Here is an 18,681-nt window from a genome sequence, read left to right on the forward strand (position 1 = left end):
GGTTCCTCGTAGCAGGCCTCTGTATGACATAGACGTAGGTGACTGTCGTCACACCAGCTCTAGGGTGGCTGTGCTTCACTTCAGTAATCCCACTGACTTCAGTGGCAGAGGATGGAATGGGCTGAACTCCCCTCCTACAAATATGGGGTTTAGCCAGGCTTGTCTGGAAGACCACCTGCCACCTAACTCTTAAAAGTTAGGGGATTATCAAGGACCGTGTTAAAGTGTGCAGGACTGCTCCTACCTACTGAATAACAGAAAACAGGCAATTGTCATCTTCAGAACTGACTTTGTTTAATGCAAGAGAAGCTGGTATGCACCTCTGGTGTCAAATGTTTGCATCACCACAAAAATGCTTACTTCCTTACTTTCTCATTGAAAGTCACTAAAATGAATGTAGGCTCTCTTTTGTCCTAAATTTGCATCCTCTGCAGTGTTGTTGCAGAGATTCATGCAAATCATCTTGCAATTCTCTGAGGGCCCCAACCCTGTAGTTGTTTCCCACAGATCTGACTGTGCAGGTTGTACAGAAGAAGAGCATTGCTTTGGAGTTCCCCCAGAAGCTGGCTTCCCCCAAAATGTTGATACTAAGTCATTAAGTGGCCTTTGGCTGTTGCTGCTACCATCTCAAGCCATATTAAACCTGTGCTAGCCCAAACCACTGAAGAGCCAAAAGCAAACTTGGTCTAGAGTGTGTAGTTTAGCACGACAAGTGGGTGCAGAGCATTTGCTGCAAACCTCTTCCAAAAATGCATGCACAGCTCTGGATCATTTCTCTAAATTCTCTCTACTATACTGTGAAGATAATAGAAAGGCTTCTGCTGATTCCAAGCAAGTAATAAAACTTAAGCTTATATTCTGAGAAGCCTTCTCTTGGAAACTTACTGGAAAGTTGTAGGCAAGACCATGAGTAGTAGGTTGGTCAGTGAATAAATTGAACAAGCTGATGAACAAAAAACTAGGAATATTAGAAATGTTTGAAAATATTTCCATGAAGTTTTATATAGATATTTTACTCTATTTACTTTGTTTTGCATGGGTTTGGAGTAGCCATCATTTTTGCTTTCTTTTAAATTTGTAGCAGTGCAAAATGTTTTGGAATTTACCCTTGGAAAACCAACTTTAAATTTGAGATTTTGCACACCTGAGCCTGCTAGCTGAATTATGGTGATGAATGTATCTTTTTTCCTGATGAAAAGAAATCATAGCTGCAGATAAACCATCACACATTGGTCTGTATCACACTGTAAATGTCACAGCTTTTATCAAAATGTGTTTGGCCAGAAACAAGCAGTGATGATTGTAATGTGTTTCCAGCTGGCACAGACTCACACTTAAGGTTCTGTGGTATGGTAGGGGCTGCATCCAAGAGGCAGGAGCTTTCTTGGTGGTAGAGAGGCTCCTCAAGGTCCATCTGTCCCAGTGCCTTCCTGTCTGTGCACTCCTCCTCTTTAAGGAGGCAGGAAGAGGTGTTTGGTGCTCCTTTTGAAGGCCACTGAAGGATAAGTTTAGGCAGGATGTACAGGGACAGGTCATGGTCTGGAAAAGACTCTGACTGCTGGAAAACCCAGTTCAGGCAGATGCCTTCCAGAGATGCAAGGGAAACAGCACAGGCAGGGAACCAAAAGAAAGAAAATTTGTTATTTCCCCTTGGGATTACCCCCAGGGGTAAATCTCTTACTATGATGATTTATGTGTTTGTTTATTAAAAATGTGAATGGGACCCTGCTCTTTTTTTGCAGCTCAACCTCTCTTAAGGTGTCTTGGTGCATTTGTCATCATGGGGTCTGTTACTCATTAGAACTATTACATAAATAAGGGTAGACAGGCTCTGTCCCAAAGGACTTAGGAAGTTGAACTGATAGGGCCCCAAGCCACAGCAGAATTACCTGTTTATTATTTTGCTCATAAAAGCATGCTCAAATGTATCAACATTCTGTGAGCTCAAGAACTCTTATTTCTATGGTAGCAAATTTACAAATTTTTTTCAGTGAGTTGTTTTAAAGGATGAATATTATAACCATAATTAGGATCCTTTTTAAACTGTAAATTTATGAATTGTTTTCAAACTTCTTATTCCAGCCTGGAAAATACAGTGAAATAATATGAAGTTGTACATACCTCCTCTGTACTTTTCCTGAGTGCAGGCAAAGGCAGGCACACAGTCTGCTGTAACATGATTGAAATGCTTCCAAGTCTTTCTGGTACCATCAGTCACTGCGGTGCCTTTGCAGGACCCCTTGCAGATCCTGTTAACTCCAGAGGAAGCTGGACCAGCTCCTGGAGCTGGGCATTTCAAGGAATTTGGGCATCAGATTGCTGCTCTGTTCACTTAGATCTAATGTTTACTTACACCCAAGGTCCTTGATAATCTCCATTCTGCCTCCCTCCAGCCTCAGAGGAAGTGCATGCCCAGTTATTTACCAGTGGCCCTGTTGCTTGCAGGCCTCATATCCCCAGATGGTGACAAAAGTCAACCACAGGGGCCACCAGGTCGTATCTAAGTCCTGTAAAAATCCCCAAACCCATCTGGCTCAGCAAAGCTCAGTTTATAGGAGGGTCAGAGCACACTTACTGACCTGGTTCGCACTGGGAAGCATCTGCTGAAGGGTGGCCTTACAATTCCCTCATATTCAGTAGCAGAAGTATTTTTCAAGGATGCATGGAAACCCAGCTCCAAATCTCTACTCTTCAGCCTGCCAGCCCTACCTGGGCACCGCTCACCCCTGTGCATGAAAACACAAGCCAGGAGGACATAGGAGGTTCAAGATCAGTTTTTCCTAGTCCCTTGTGCTCTTCCTTTAGCTTTTTTTTTAAGGACAACTCCTCTTTGAACTTGCCAGGCTTGGGCACCTGACTCCTTTTCCATTGTGCGTGGATTCCCCAGGGCAGCCTGCTCCATTGGTGAATTAACCCCTAAATGTGCACCAGTTGCACCAAGTGCAATTCCTCCTGGTATTTCATTTCCACAGACAAAGCAGATACCAGCAATACCTGGACAAAGACTGAAGCACAAGAAATCAAAAGGAAATGAGAGGAACAGAGTGGGAAAGTGAAAGCACACTGCACTAGATTGCACTTTCTTTTCAGGTAACTTGGGAGCTGTATTACATTCTTGAAATGGGTTGGTTTTTTAATTAAAATTTAATTATGGGTAGCCTTGAAAGAATACAGTTGGCTTAGATTTTAAAAGCTCATCTTCGCGGCTACACCCGCCTCTGCATCCTGTAGAGCAGCAGTAGTAACTCTTCACTGACACAGACCAAGACATCCCAGCTGCCTGCTGAGCCTGCAGGCAGCACAGACCTGAGCTCAGACCCTGTCCCCCAGATTGGTCTGCTGCTGCCTGAGCCCAGGGAAGAGCATTCAGGAGCAGCAGAAGGCTGCAGGAATTAGGACTCCTCTGTGAGCTGGCCCCTAGTGAGAACAGCAGTGGCACAGGTGTGAGCTGCTTGGACAAAGGAGGTAGCACATGTGCCTGGCACCTGCACTAATGCCCCGCAGATGAAAATTAAAACTTAGGTGAAAATTGATGGGCAACAATGACCAAATTCGAGTGACATCTTCTCTTAACCCCGGAAGTCAGCACAGAGCAGTCACAAGGAATAATTTCTTGCGAAACCTGTAGCATTTGGCATTGACCTCTCAGGGTCTGTCTTCCCTGTGTGTGTCTTGGACATAGTTTGGAGTCTCACCAAGAAGTCATCTGGTTCTCATTGGTTTCTTTCCATCTGCAAACACTGTTCTCCTTCTGAAAAAAATTCAAATGGCTCTTTATTTCCTTGCAGTGCAGAGGATGCCCTTCAGACCACGTAGATGTTCAGAGCAATCTCAGCCACAGAGGCAGTGTCTGAGGGACAAGGCTGTGCTTTGCCTCCCTGCAGAAGCAGCATTGCACAGCAGTGCATTCAAAGGCTCTTTAGGCAGTTACCAGCTCTGATTGCAACAAGAATTACTGGTGGAAGACAGGAATCCCACTAGAGCTCTCTGGGAGTGCCCTGTGCCATGCTAGGTTACCCAGAAATGCCCCTGTTGGTGTAGTGCTGCTGTCCCAGCACAACTTCAGCCCTGGCCCTCAGTTTTTTCTCCTCCCCAGCTTTCTGTGGGTGAAAATTTGAGTATACTGTGACCATTTACCCATATTTCAGTCATGCCTTGCTACTGAAAGACTTCAGCAGCAATGGAGGTCATATAGGAAAGCATGTGGGCTCAGTATAAACCTGATTGCCTGTGTGGGATGAATTTATGACTATATGGAAATTAGCTGTAGCAATGAGACAATTCTCACATTTTAGTATTTTTCTAGCCTTTAACTTGAAAAATATTCAGTGGCAAATCATTGCAGTGAATGTTCAGAGCTAATCTCAACAAAATCATACTTTGCTGATTGCTAGCCTAGCAAATCTGTGGGTATGGCTGCTGCTCTAATTGGATTACTAATGTGCCTTTGCAAACCAACACACGTCTGCAGTGTTACATTTAAATAATACAATAAATGCTGTGTTACATAATAAATTCAATTAGGAAAAATTACTACTTGACTCACACAGAATAACTAATGAAGGGTGCATTGCACATTGTACAACCAGTATGCAATTTTGTTTTGTTTTGTTTTTTGGTGAATATGTCCATATTTGAGCTCAAATTGTGCTTTCATGAATGCTAGGAAAAGAGAAGCACTACATTGTGGAAAATAAAGGAAAGTATGGACAATTCCACTGAGTTTTGACACAAAGGCTATGCATGTTAGCACATACACAGTAAGATTCATTTTGCATTATAAATGCGTTGTGTAGCAATGGCACTGAGGAAAAGAAACTAGTTTACATGGCTGCAGTCTGAATGCAGTTACCAATAAACACATATGTTTTTTCTTTCTCTCTTTGTTTGCTAAATGGGTAACATCCACCCTTTAATTAAATTAACTCTTTAAACCCTCAAAAAGAAAATGCAATTGCCCTATATTTTGCATAGGCAAAAAGGGGTCTAAGATCAAATCCAAACTTTGAATTCTAAGGATCCAGAGTGGTGTAGTTTAGCTTTGAAGTGGGGCTGCAGATGTGCAGCCTTCAAATGTATTGTGTTTCATCCTTCCCTGGGAAAAAAAAAAAAAAAAAGGAGTAATAACAGATAGAGTTTATTGCAGATTATCAAAAAAATCTGGTGATTTAGCATGAGAGGAAAAAAATACAGCAGGAGTGAAAATCATGGGGAAGGGGAGAAGCTTAGAAGTGTTCTCTAGTAAATCCAGCAGAAAACCAAAGACTTGCTTTGCATTCACTCATGCGTTTACTCCTCTTCACACAGCGCTGTGACACTGTCACCCCCCAAGGAGCTCCTGTAGCATCGTGGGCTCAGGTACCTTGTCTGGAACATGGAGAGAGGTATTTTGTGAGAAATGCCTTTTCCTGTGGGAAAAGGGACCACACAAAGTCACCATCTTCATTCAGCGCTGATTTTAGGAAGTCAGCTGCCCAGCTTTTACTGGAAAGCAGCCGTGCTGCTCCCTTACAGTGATGATCAGCATTTTGGGTGTATCAGAGGTGCAGATTGCCAGGACTCCAAGCCCTCCTAGTCCCAGGGCCATGTCACACCTAGGTGTGTCCCAGCCAGCTCCCCAGCCCAGACTTGGCATGAGGATGTAGCTGGGTTTGAAAGTGTGTAACATCCCAGCATCCTATCCTCAACATCCCAAGTGTTTTCAGGATCAGACCTTCAGCAGGAGATGCTTTTTCAAACCCAAGGAATACAAAGAAGTCTCCATATTCCTTTTGTACTTTGCAGACTGTAAGAGTACTTTTTAAAGCTGGTGAGTCAATGCAAGATTAATGCTTTTGTAATAACATACATAAACAACGTGAAAAAATTACTGCTATTTCTCATAATGTGCAAATCAAACACCAGGTTTTCTCAATGGGTATAATTTCCTATTCCATGCAAGTAAAATTATGTCCAGGAAATTTTTGCTCATACTATCCTCCATGGGCTGCACAGGCAGTGCAAGAATTCAGTTCCAGTTTTATTGTAAAACTTCAGTATCTGAAAGCACAACATCTGAAAAATTGTTTGGGGATTGTTTGTGGGATTTTTTGTGTGTGTAAACATTGTTTATTTACAAAAAATAAAAATGCTATAATTCTACATATACAAACCCATTTTTAGCTCACTAGAATACTACTTTGTTGGATACTCTCAGCAAAAATATTCATTCAAAATTTCCAGCCCATTTAAATTACTCAAGTTTCAAGAAAACCTGTTGAAAAGTATTCCTATTTATTTTGTTTCTGTTTGAAAGGGCACAGCTTGGTAGATATTTTTAGCTGAGCTGGCATTGCTTCTACTACAAATCTCAGAATTTTACTTCTGGAGCTGATTCCCCTGGTTCTGGTATTTGCTCATTTCTGCATTGAATTCTAGAAGGAACAACCAGTTCTGTCCTGTTTTCTGGTTGGTATCACTTTCCTTTTTGCATTGGTTGCTAATAGCTGAAATATGAACACCAGCAAATATTCCCAGACACACCAAAATTAGTCACTTTTTGGAACTTTTTATTTTTTTAATTGTTTTTTAAAATCTAGAATCAGATTGTAAATTATGGTTGGAATTAGCAAACTGAATATTTTTTCTACCAACAGAATTGCTTGACATGAATGCTGTGGAGGATGCTAATGATTCAGCTTCATGTAAAAGGACTTGACTATTTCATTTGCCCATTCTATCTAATTTGTTTCAAGTTCTTAAAGTCAGAAGTATGTAAGTCTCATTTGGAAAAAGCTCTATGCTGAACATTTGCTCCTGTGAATAGAGCTTTTAGAGGGATTGAAACAGAGCCTGCCTGATTGCTGCAATCAGAATTGCATGTCTAAACCTTCAAAACCTGAATATTTGTACCTATTTGGCCATTGCAAACCAAGGGCATGCTAATGTAATTCCAATTCAAGCAAAGAAACATAAACCACAGGGCTCAACTGGCTGCTAACCACTTTTATCAAAAAGGCCCCACAACTACAGGGCCAAGGGTGATGGATGGACTCTTGACACACAACAATGTTATTTTGGAGGTTGGTTTGGTGGCTGGGAGTTGGCGCTGGGGTGGTTAAAGCAGCTTGGCTGGGTGGATCCAGGCAGTTCCCTTTGCTGAGCTGCAGGAGATGATTGCCAGTACTAAAAAAGTATAAAAGATAAAGGATATAGCATTGAGCCTCTCTTGAGAAGCACAGCAAAGTGCTGTAGCCTGTGCTAGGCTGTTCCTGGTTCTGGCCACCTTGGAACCCTTGGTTGTTCCTGAAACTGGAGTGTCTGGGACACTCCAGTTTGCTCTTTTCAGTGTCTCTGCACTGGCGAAGCAGCAATCCTACTGTGGTGCTTCTCTCCTCATAAAATGGATAGAGAGATTTGTTTAGACTTCCCATATGATGATAAAATTATGATGATATAAATATTACAAGATGAATCAATTACAGAGTCTGGCTATATTTGCTAAGAGATATTTATCACTAAAAACAAGAAAAATTGTCTTACCAGTACAGTGAATCAACAAAAGTAAGTGGTGTTCTGAACAGAAAGTAAGGTGCTAAAATATACAATTGGACCCCAAAGCTCAGGCATGTGTCACAAAATTATAATTCTTTTTCAATGCTCAATGCACCTGCATCTTTTGGGAAAAAAACCTTGGTTTCTGTCTGCTCCAGGGGATGCAAGGCTTATATTTTCTTTATCTGTAAGAAAGCAAAATGTATCTGAGGACATGCCTTGGTCTGCACAGCGCTCAGGGGTGGGCTTGCCTCCATCCCCAAATTTAAGCATGCCTGTGGACCATGAATACTGGTCCAGCCCCCAGCAGAAAATGGACAAAATGTCCCTGCTTTGGGGTGTCTGTGGTTTTTGGAGAGCAGCTGAAGGTCATGGCAAACCATAGCTGCCTCCTCCAGCCAAGCCCCTGCCAGGGTGGGATCCATTCCTCTGCCAGCCCCTGGTCTGCAGCCAGAGATTGTACTGCCAGGAGAGTGGTGCAAATCATCAGCAATGTGCTCTTATCCCTGCCTTCTTAATGGGCTAAAAACAGTGGAAAACAGAGAGATCATTTTCTATTTTAATGATCAAAAGGGTGTTGCCCTTTTCACAGCCTACACACAAGATGTTATGAATTTCAATTTTCCTGCACTGATCGTTCAGTCCATTTGGCAGCTGACCTTCAAGTGGTCATGGTTTTTCAAAAAAGAGGAGGAAAAAACCCCAAACAGAAAACCCCAACACACATTATCAGCATTTCAGACAAGCAAAATAATCGTGAATATGGTGGTAAGGATCTCACATGCAAAAGCTGTGAGCAGAGCTGCCTCTGTTTGCAGCAGCTACATGTTTTCATGGCAATTGGAGAAGTTTGGGTTCAGGAGAGAATCAGATGGTTGGTTGGGGTGCTGAACATTGCCCTACAAGCAGCTTCAGCAGCAAAATGCCACTTTTTGACCAAATTTCTGCATCTGTTTCTACGCTGTTTGGGGCATTTCACATCCCTGCTACTGAAATTGGAGGATGGTAGCAAATGTTACACGAGCAAATTACTGTCACATACTGTGCATATGGGTATTAGCCAGGGACATTTTTAACAACCAAGAGACATTTCAGCTGAGTGTTGGTCAGAAAAAAGATGACATTTTGCCATCCAGAAACAGCTGCAGCAGGTCCCAGTGCCTGACATCACTCAACATAATCCCAAAGAGCCAAACCACAAAGATTACCTAAAAAAACCAAAAGAGATGGTGGGGTCTAAGAAGCAAGTGTTCCTGTGGCTTGAATCTGGAGAAACTTGGTTGAATTGCAGGTGGTAAATAGCCTAATTAAATAGATGTAATGACTTAAATGCCTGCTAGAAGTCAAAAGGAGATGCATGTATTTTTCCATCACAATTTTGATTGTGTTTACCAAGGTAAGAGGTGAAATGAAGCAACATAAGTTCCTGTAAATTGTTGATTGGAAAACATAGATTTTTACTCTCTTTCAGATAATACTTCCTTGCAAAACATTAAACTGGAATAAATTTCAAGATTGAAATCTGTTTAAACAATTGTCAGTTTTAAAAATGCTTTAATCCTGGGTTGACAGGAACTTAGCCTCCAACTCATACCATGATTGCGAGTGCTCTTAATGAATCAGTCCCACTTTTGATGTCAGCTCAGGATTTTTCCACTGTAAGATCTTTGAATGAAGAGGACTAAAAGCCATATAAGAAGCCAGTAAAAGGTGGATCACATTTCTGCTGGTTCGTTATATACAGTCTGCAAACAAAAATGGGCACTTTGGGCTTGGCACCCCTTCATTCACAGAAACATGGGTATGGATCCAGGAGGCAGAATCAGCTGAGGTGCAGCTGCTTTGCAGGGCGGTGCAGAGGCATTGGCAGAGGATGTGTAGAGCTGGTGGTTAAGGAGACTGTGGAAGATCCCACTGGTGGTGTCCAGGGAACATTCCTGTGTGTTTTTAATGCCGTGAAATATGCGTATGAATTCTCTACATCTGGGAGGATGTCAAATTCCAGGTGACATTTGGAATGTTGCAGTTAAGCTACTACAAAGACTTTTGAAATAAACAGGAGAAAAAACTTTGCCTGGGATGTGCATGCGAGTACTCTTGTCTTTTCTTCTGAGCATGGAGAGTGGGAGGCGAGGCAGAAGAACCTCCTGGGTCAGAGACCCCCTTGGAAATGTATGGAGACCTCAGAGCCATATGTGGAGACCCCACAAGTCCCCAGATGCTGAGTAAACTGTGTGTGGTCGAGCAGAGGCAGGTGGGATAACAACTGGTGGGATGTGCTTCCGATGGTCATCTGTTAAATTCTGCAGCTGAGTGATCCTTTGCTTTGCAATAAAATAGAGAGCAGATGGAAACTGTTTGCTCTGTAAACAGTTACAAGGAACTCCCAATATATCCCCTCTCCACAACTTCCATTCTAATCAATAGAAGCCATCTGTCCAAGGTATTAAGATAAATCTTGGGAATTTTGATATTGACTAGAAAGGCGCTTAAAAGATCAATCATACTGCAAACCGAGAAATGTCACTGCCCCAAACGTGGGGGCTTGCTAATCTTGCCAGGTAACATGGACCCAGAGGGCAAACCTTTCTGGTTTATAAACCCAGGCAAAGCCCTATTGCTCTCCCCATCTCCTCAGCTAAATAAAACAAGCTCCAGTAAGAGCTGGTGCTGGGCATAGGCTGTGGATGGCACCCGCAGTGTCCAGCCATGCACAAAACCTGCAAGGGCTGGTGTGGCAGCCCCTGCCTAACAAAACGCACACAACTTATTTTACCAGCAGAAAGGATAAGGATGGAAGAGTTGTGGCCACCAAATGTTATGCTGGACACAGCAGTGAAGGGGAGGGGGAATTTTTTGGCTGTTTAGCACTCATTTCAGTGATGTTGGGTGTCCCCAGAATTGCTATGCTGGGAGTCTAATTCCCCTGGGCTTTATTCAGGGTTTCCCATGCTTCAAAGAAGTTAAGATTTTCAGACTGTTTCACAGTTCCAGCCATAAAGTTCCCCATCATAGAGTGTGGTGGGGAAATCCTACTAGTCTGGTAGATATTAGTCATTACAGAAAATCAGAAATCTTTTGTTTTTAATAATTACCATTTTTACACCACTATATTTTGATGTGACTGTTCAAGCGCCTTCCTGATTTGCAAATATATCCCTGAGGAGTCACCAGCTACCTCAACTCATTTCCTAATGAGAAAATAAACAATTCACTGAGCTCTGCGCTCCAAGAAGGCAACAAAGCAAATGAGTGGAAGAGAAAACTCACGCGGATGAGCAGCACCAGCAGCTCCCAGAGCTGCTCCTGAGGTCTCTCGAGTGGCTTGTCCTGGTGCAGGCAGAATGCCTCCGTGAAGGCATCCAGTCTTGGTGCATATCAGGAGGTGGAAGAAGGCAGCAAGTTCAATGGAGGTGATTTCAGGGGAGATGATTGCCCTTGTTTCTGCTGCTGGTGGGAAGCTCATCCATGCTGCCCCCAGGTAAGCCTGGGCTGGCTTGCTCAGACACTTGGTAACCCCTCTAGGAGTGGGCACAGGGTGCCAGTACCCAGCCATGACATGCATCTCCAGGCCCCCAAAACCCTCTCCAGAGGCAGGAATGTAAAAATAGCCCTTAATCCAATTTATTACATCAGGACCCAGCCCTCATGTAAGGGCTGCATTTATATTTACATTACCAGGATGATGGGGCTGCCTCGAGTTCCCAAAGGTGCCACTGGGATTTTATCCCATGCTCGTACCAGTTACCAGCTCAGTGTCCAGGCTGCCTGCTGGCATGTCACTGCTGTGCCACGCTGGGACAGAGCCCTGCACGGGGCTGTGTTTGAGGGATGAGGCAATTACAGGTGATTCATTAGACCTTGTGCACTGAGATTTGGGGGCTTATCATGCATCGGGGTTTTCTCTGGTTCCAGACACCAAGCTGGAAACTTCATCAGGGTGAGATGACTGCTGCTGGTTTTTCCTGGGACTGGGTTTCATTGTCCTTCCATCTCCAGTGGGCACCTGATCACACACACCCAGAAAGACACTGACACCTTCAAAATGCTGTAGTGAATCCAGAGGATGAAGCCAGTGAAGGATCTAGAGGGTAAATCCCATGAGGAGTGACTGAGGGAGCTGGGGGTGTTTGGCCTGGAGAAGAGGAAGCTCAGGGGTGACCTTAGCACTCCCCACAGCTCCCTGAAAGGAGGGTGCGGACAGGTGTGGGCTGGGCTCTTCTCCCAGGCAACCAGCAACAGGAGCAGAGGACACAGCCTCAAGTTGTACCGGGGGAGGTTCATGCTGGACGTTGGGAAGAATTTCTTAATGGAAGGGGTTGTCAGGCGTTGGAATGGGCTGTCCAGGGAGGCGGTGGAGTCACATCCCTGGAGGTGTTCAAGAAACAATTGGACATGGCAGTCAGTGCCATGGCCAAGTTAATGTGGTGGTGTTCACTCAAAAGTTGGGCTGAATGATCTCAGAGGTCTTTACCAACCTAACTGATTCTGCAATTCTCCCTACACCATATCCAAAAAGCACATTTTGTGCAACTGTTGCATTTATACAGGAAGATTATATAAAGGTTAAAATCCACCTCACCCTAGTCATGTAACCAGTTATTTTGGTGGAAATGACGCTACTTGAATGAGTGTTCCAAAAAAGATTTCACCTGAAATACCCTTGAAATGTGCTGTACAAGTCGTTAAAACCCTCACCATGCCCACCATTTTTCTCTTTGCTTTTATCTGCTTTAATTGGAATCTTACCCCATTTATTCCTCTGCCTGCTTCCACATCCTCTGTTTCCTTCCCACTACCTTATTCTCCCAAACTAATCCAAGAGCAGTGTGTGACCCTGTGACCTGCTGAAATCAGTGCCAAAACCTCCACGGCTGAGCTGATCGCCACACCAGCCCTAAAAATGAATCACACCCTCGCATCTGCACTAAATGTCCTTGTTCCCCTTCACGCCCCGAGCAATTCCTTCAAAGGACAAAATTCTGTCACTGAGGGTAATTAAAAACAGTTCATATCCTGCTAGGATTACAGGTTTAAAAATCTGGGTGCCAGGGAATCAAGGCGCTTGCTGTTTTTGGAGGAAACGAACTCCCACAAGAAACATATAACTTAATTTTGCTGTCAGATGTTCCCACAGACTCCTCTAGAAAGTCAACCAAAGCTGTATATATGTGCCTGAAGTCAGTTTTAAAAAAGAAATTACATTTATATTTAGTTTATCACCCTCCAGTCATTCAAAATGGTTCATGTGGGAAGTTTATAATGCTATGATCAAACCCTTCATTTTGAAATTTATTGATGTTTGAGTGTCTCAGGTCTTCTGCATGAAAACTTCTGATTGCCTTTAACACACACATCGTGTTGACACCAGGAGAGATGGTCCTGAGTGACCCAGCCCTGGAGCAGTGCCAAACAACTGGGGACACTTTCCCTTTGGGACTATTGGCAGAATGAGAAGAAGGAGCCCCCTTCCCTCGCCCCAACAGCTGCAGGGGGATGCCTGCTGGGCAAAGTTTTATGTCCATATGTCCATCACCACCTAAATGTCAATCAGCTGGCAAAATTCTGCATGTATGGCTCCTTGGCCAAGGAAACTATTCTGACCGTCTCATGCTCCTGGTGAACCAGAGGAAGGAATAACAAAATACTGGGTGGGGAGGATCCAGTGCAGCCATAACTGATGTGCCTGGCTATGCTGTGCTGAGAGTGGCCCTCTCATGGCACCTCTCTGCTTTCAGAACTGCTTGGTCTCCTGCCACACATTACACCAAGGGCAGGCCTGTGCACTAGAGGCAGGTGGATACTGACAGATGAGTTCTGTGCTGCTCCTCTGTCTCCCAAAAGAGGTAAATCCTCCAACCTCACTGAGCTGTGCACCAGTGGCCATCCCTACCCCTTCCTGGGGAAAGTATACGGGACAAGTGACTCCAAGTCTCTGCTCTTTTAGTAGGAAACATGGGAATTTGAGAGTGTCTTTCAAATAAAGGACTTCTGCTGTGATGTCCAGGGAAGAAAAACTGTTCAGCCTGACACACTATTGCATCTTAATGGCATGGAAAGATAAGTGATGAAATCAATGGAGGGACCAAACCAGAAGGACTCCTGTGGGATAAGATGAAGGGGTACCTTTGCTTTATCCATGTGCTCCAGGCTCTCCCCAGCTGACTCCTGCCTGGTCAGACAGGCTCAGAATTCTTCTCCTGCACTCCTGGCCAGAGCTGTGTGCATGCCAGGAGCTGCCACAGCCCATGTCTCACTACATCAAACCAATTTTGCATTTACAACGCAAAATCAAACCAATTCATCTGAATTGTGCAGGGAGAGAAACACTCATCCCTGAAATCTCTGCAAATCAGGTAAAAACCATAAGCAATGGCAAAGGAAAAAGCCAATATGGACAAGATTATTCATACCCATATAATCATGTTGACTTGTACCGATATTTATTTTTATCGCTCATCTTTGAAAATGTAGGTATAATTAAGCAACCTCTCATGAGCATCATCTGTGCTAGTACTGAAGAAGTGAAATATTCCTATGTAGACTTAATAGTTGATGGTAAATGTTAGCATATCCTTGAGATCTGCGAGATCATTAAAGCAGAAATTACCTCATATTAAAAATGGTTATAGGCAGTTACAGGCTGTATCCACAGCCCTTCAGAGAAAAAAAAAATGAACCATCAAGGATAATTTTTTAGTCGTTGTTTCCATCTGAAGTGCAATTACCTTTTTTCTAGCCCCTCAGAGCATTTTCAATAATGAGAAGCCTGTGGATGAATCAGATACTCCATCTTGGCTCCCTTCTGTTGCTGGTGATTTCCAAGCATCTCATGACCAGCCGTAGGCTTCTCCACAAGCCTCTGAATGAGACATTCTTGGCATCCTCATTTCATATACATTGTTTGATGATCTCGTGAGTCTTTTCCAACCTGAATGATTCTGTGAGTCTATACATAGAAAAATACCAGAGAGTCAAGGGCTTGTCCACCACAACGTGGGCGACCTGTGCAGGAATTAGCAGCAAATCCTTGAGCCCCAGACCAGTGTTGTAGGCAGCACATTTTTCTCCTGAAGATTATCAGAATTCTGACCCTACAAATCTTGAGCACCTTGGCTCAAACAGAAACACAGAGTATTCAGCAGTTTCTGAATTTTTCACCAGACCAAATCCCTTGTACACACCAAGTTGGTGAAAGTGGACACCAGGCCACCGAGAATAATATTATTATTATTATTATTATTATTATTATTATTATTATTATAGGAAATTGAAAGAGCTGGAAGCAGAGGTTGCCACATAAAAAGCTGGTGGGGACAATTCCTCCCATCATGCAGGCATCAGAATTAGGAAGCAGGAATCAGAAAGCAGCTCAGCTCAGTGGGATTGTAACAAAACATGCATTTATCAAAGTAGTCTAAAAAAAGCATGGCTCTAGGTTTTGAAACTGCCAGTGAAAAGAGAGCCTCATCTCTCAGCAATTTTTAAAGCTAAAAATTACTTCATTTTTGCTTTGTACCTAGGCACTGAAAAGTCAACGAGCTTTTTTATGATATCACGTCCCAAGCTAAATGCATTTTGATCTACACTGCAATGCTGTAAAAAAAAAACACACATCAAAAGTGCATGTGAAAACAATCATCAGGGATTGTTCACTCTTTTTGACTGGTTTCACCTACAAAGAGCAGAGACTACAGAGAAACCTGGAGCCACAGACAGGCTCTGCTGGAAAGTCCCCAGAAATATCACAGCCCTTTCTTGCTAGAGCACATAATTTTATTTTCCAAAGCAAATGGAAACATAAGCAGTGCAAAATCCTGCCTCATGCCATGGGTGCTCTTGCTTGCTTTCCCACAGAGGAGATGAAGATGGGCACAGCCAGCAGATACCATCAGACAGGGCTCAGACACCCTCTGAGCACCTCCACAGCAGAAAACACAGTTTAACCCAGGCAGAGGCAGCAGCCAGTGCAGGTGGGGATAACTCCCTGTGCACTGCCATGAGCAGGGGCAGGTGCCCAAAGCCCTGAAGCCAAACTGGGGGGGGGGGATCTGGGTGGCTCTGGGGGAATTTGGGCTGCACTTGGGTGCTGTCCATCATGCGTCTCAGCAGACCCTTCTCCCAGGGTTATTCCTGCACAGCTGGGAGGGATGGGGATGCCATGGGGGTCTCAGCACATCAGCTGGGGTGTTTTAGCCATTTCTCACCTTCCTGCCTCTCAGCTTTGGTCAGGCCTGCAGGACACCTCAGGATCCAAACTCTGAGCAGGAAAATGGGTGACACCACAGTGCCCAGGTCTCCCTGGCAAGGTGGCTCTGGGCATCAGCTGCAGTGCCACAGGGCCCCAGGCATGGCAGCTGTGCAGGCACTGTGACACTCAGCTCCCTGCTCAGCCTGGGGCAGCATCCCGAGCACAGCCAGCATCCATCCCATGTGCAAGCAGATGGTTTGGCACTGCTGCCCAAAGAGGTGCTGCTGGAAGCCCTTCAAGCAAATAAATATATAACTCCAGCAGAGGAGATTCCAAAGCCCTTTTTAAAATGAAGAATATAATTTTATTAAAGGGTTTTAAGGACATTGTCTTTGCCCAACAGAAGGAGAGGAGGGCTGGTGGGTTGGCAGGAGCCTGGTGCTCAGGGTGACACTGCTGCTCACAGGAGGTCTTTCAGAGAATCACAGAATTCCAGAATCATTAAGGTTGGGAAAGACCTGTCTTTCCACTGAGTTTTTCACTGAGTCCAACCATTAACCCAGGACTGCCAGGCCCACACTAAACCATGGCCCTGAGTGCCACATCTACATCACTTTCAAATACCTCCAGGGATGGGGGCTCCACCACTTCCCTGGGCAGCCTGTTCCAATAGTTGACAACATTTTCCATGAAAAATCATTTCCTAAGATCCAATCTAATCATTTCCTCTCATCCTGTTTATCTGGCACATTTCCTCCCTGCCCATCAGCTCTTTGGCTCAGCAGCGGCACCATTCCCACATCCCCCACTTCTGATGAACATGTGGTGCTGACCTGGAGGCTCTGCCAGAAGGGAAACAACCCCCTCAATAAAAATCATTCCAAAACACTGCTGGTACCCACAGATGCCCAGGGCTGAGGGGGTTTCTCAGGCCAAGAGATGATTTTGATGTGCTCAAGTCAGCACCCCATATAGTCAGGAGAGGATGCATTCACTGCATCATTCAGCACTGTCAGTCATCTTTGCTCTAAAATAATTTAAAACTCCAGAAACTGCAGTTGGGTGTTATTAGCATCATTCCTGTACCCTCCAGTATTTTTCTAGTACCCCATAAATGTTTAATATGCTGTGCTGGCAGCCCTGGGAGCATCACCCTTCAGAGAGCTTGCTCCTGCTTGGTTCAGTGCTTTCTTGTGCAGGCAGAAAATTTGTTGTGGGCAGTATTAAAGCACCTGCAAGGCAGATGTTGGGCCCATGAGGAGAGCTCTGAGTAGGCAATATTTGCCTTGGGAGTGGTGCGGTGTTCAGTTCAAACTGCAAAGGTTTCTCTACTCTGATTAAATGAGGAGACACCCCAGGGATAGAGAAGTGACAGGTCCCCACATGGATTTTTTTCCCCTGCTGCTGAACAAATTTAGTCATTCAAACCCCAATATATTATCAATGGACATTTCCATCTGGACAGGCTATAGAGCTGCAAGCCACTAAAAATATGGGTTAGAATAAAAGCTGCTCTCCCCAGAAAGGGGCTGAGTGGGGAGGTGAGGGTGACACAAAAGTGATGCTTTATTTAGGGTCCAGCTTCAGGGGAGAAGCAAAGAGCTTGTCTCCTTTCAGGACATCCATGAGGATGCCTGTCCGTGTGCTTTTCCTCTCTAAACTGGATAAAGACCATCATCTTTCTATATAGTTTTTCCAGCAACCATATTTGGCCACTCAGTCCATTTTAAGACAGAAACTGCTGACTTTCAGGGTACACTGAAGCTGAGAACTTATTTCTGTTAGGCTGGTTTCTAGCAGGTCTCTGAAACTGCTACAAGCAGAGCCCATCCAGGGTTTTTCAACAGCTCACACTCTGACACAGAGAGTCACATCCTACTCACCACAGCCTGTCTGCTCTCATGGATGTTTTTTACATGGCCTGGCAGAGGGTGCAGATCAGTGGGAAAAAAGCATTTCTAGAAAGGTGAATTTTCAGCAGGCACAAGACAACCTGATGGCATCAAAATTTCTTACATCCAATTCCTGGAGCTGTTCTGCCTGCACACATTCAGGAGCATCCATCTCAGCAGCCACTTTCCTCCTCAGCTGGAATTGCAAGACTTTGCTAATTTATACATTTTTTTTTTAAAGAAGAAATAGGACTACTTTCTGTGTGCAAACAGCTTTTGTTGGTTTGTTTGTTTGTGAGGCTTTTTTAGAGCAGCATGTGAAGGGCACCCAAAAACTACAGCCTCTCCCACCTGCCCCACACTTCAGCCTTCAGGTTCAGCACCCCACTCAGTTTCAAAGGGCTCAGGGCTTGGTTTCACTACCCAAGGAAGTGAAACATCACACACAGACTCATGGTGACCTCATTCTGCTCTATTCAAATTGGTGCAAGTTTTGTCACTAGCTCACTCAGCAGCAAAATCGAGCAGCCTGTGGTAGTGAAGGGAAAACCCTGTGGTTCTCCCTCTGTACCACTTCAGTTTAAGCACATGCTCCTCATGGCTGTGCTTCTCCCCTCCTCCCTGTTTGCCTGTCCAATTGCACAGCACTAAAAGCAGAGGAATTTACAGTGAGCATTTGCACTGTGCTGGCTGCAGTGCAAAGCAGGGCTGTGTTTGGGGACAGACTAAACTGCAGGAGAGGCAAAGAGCATTCCTCTTTCAGCAACAACAGGTGCCCAACGCCATCCTAAAGGTGTACAAGGCACTTGGCCACTACAGCCATGGGAGGGTTTTCCAAAACCCTCCTGGCTGATGGTTATGGAGGTTTCTCTGAGCTCCCTGTGAAATGCATTATTGGCTGCCTGCTCTCTGTAGACCAGATGCATTGCAATCTATTTTCTAGACTCAGTTTTCCCATTTGGATCAAGATCCTTCCTGGGCAGGCCTCATAAAGAGACTGGCCCAAAGCAGGCACAGCAGCCCAGGATTTCACACCAGGCATCCCTCCCACGCTCCTGTGTCCTC

This window comes from Onychostruthus taczanowskii, unplaced genomic scaffold (genome assembly GCF_017590055.1).
Source record: "Onychostruthus taczanowskii isolate IOZ18803 unplaced genomic scaffold, ASM1759005v1 scaffold80, whole genome shotgun sequence".
Taxonomy (NCBI): domain Eukaryota; kingdom Metazoa; phylum Chordata; class Aves; order Passeriformes; family Passeridae; genus Onychostruthus; species Onychostruthus taczanowskii.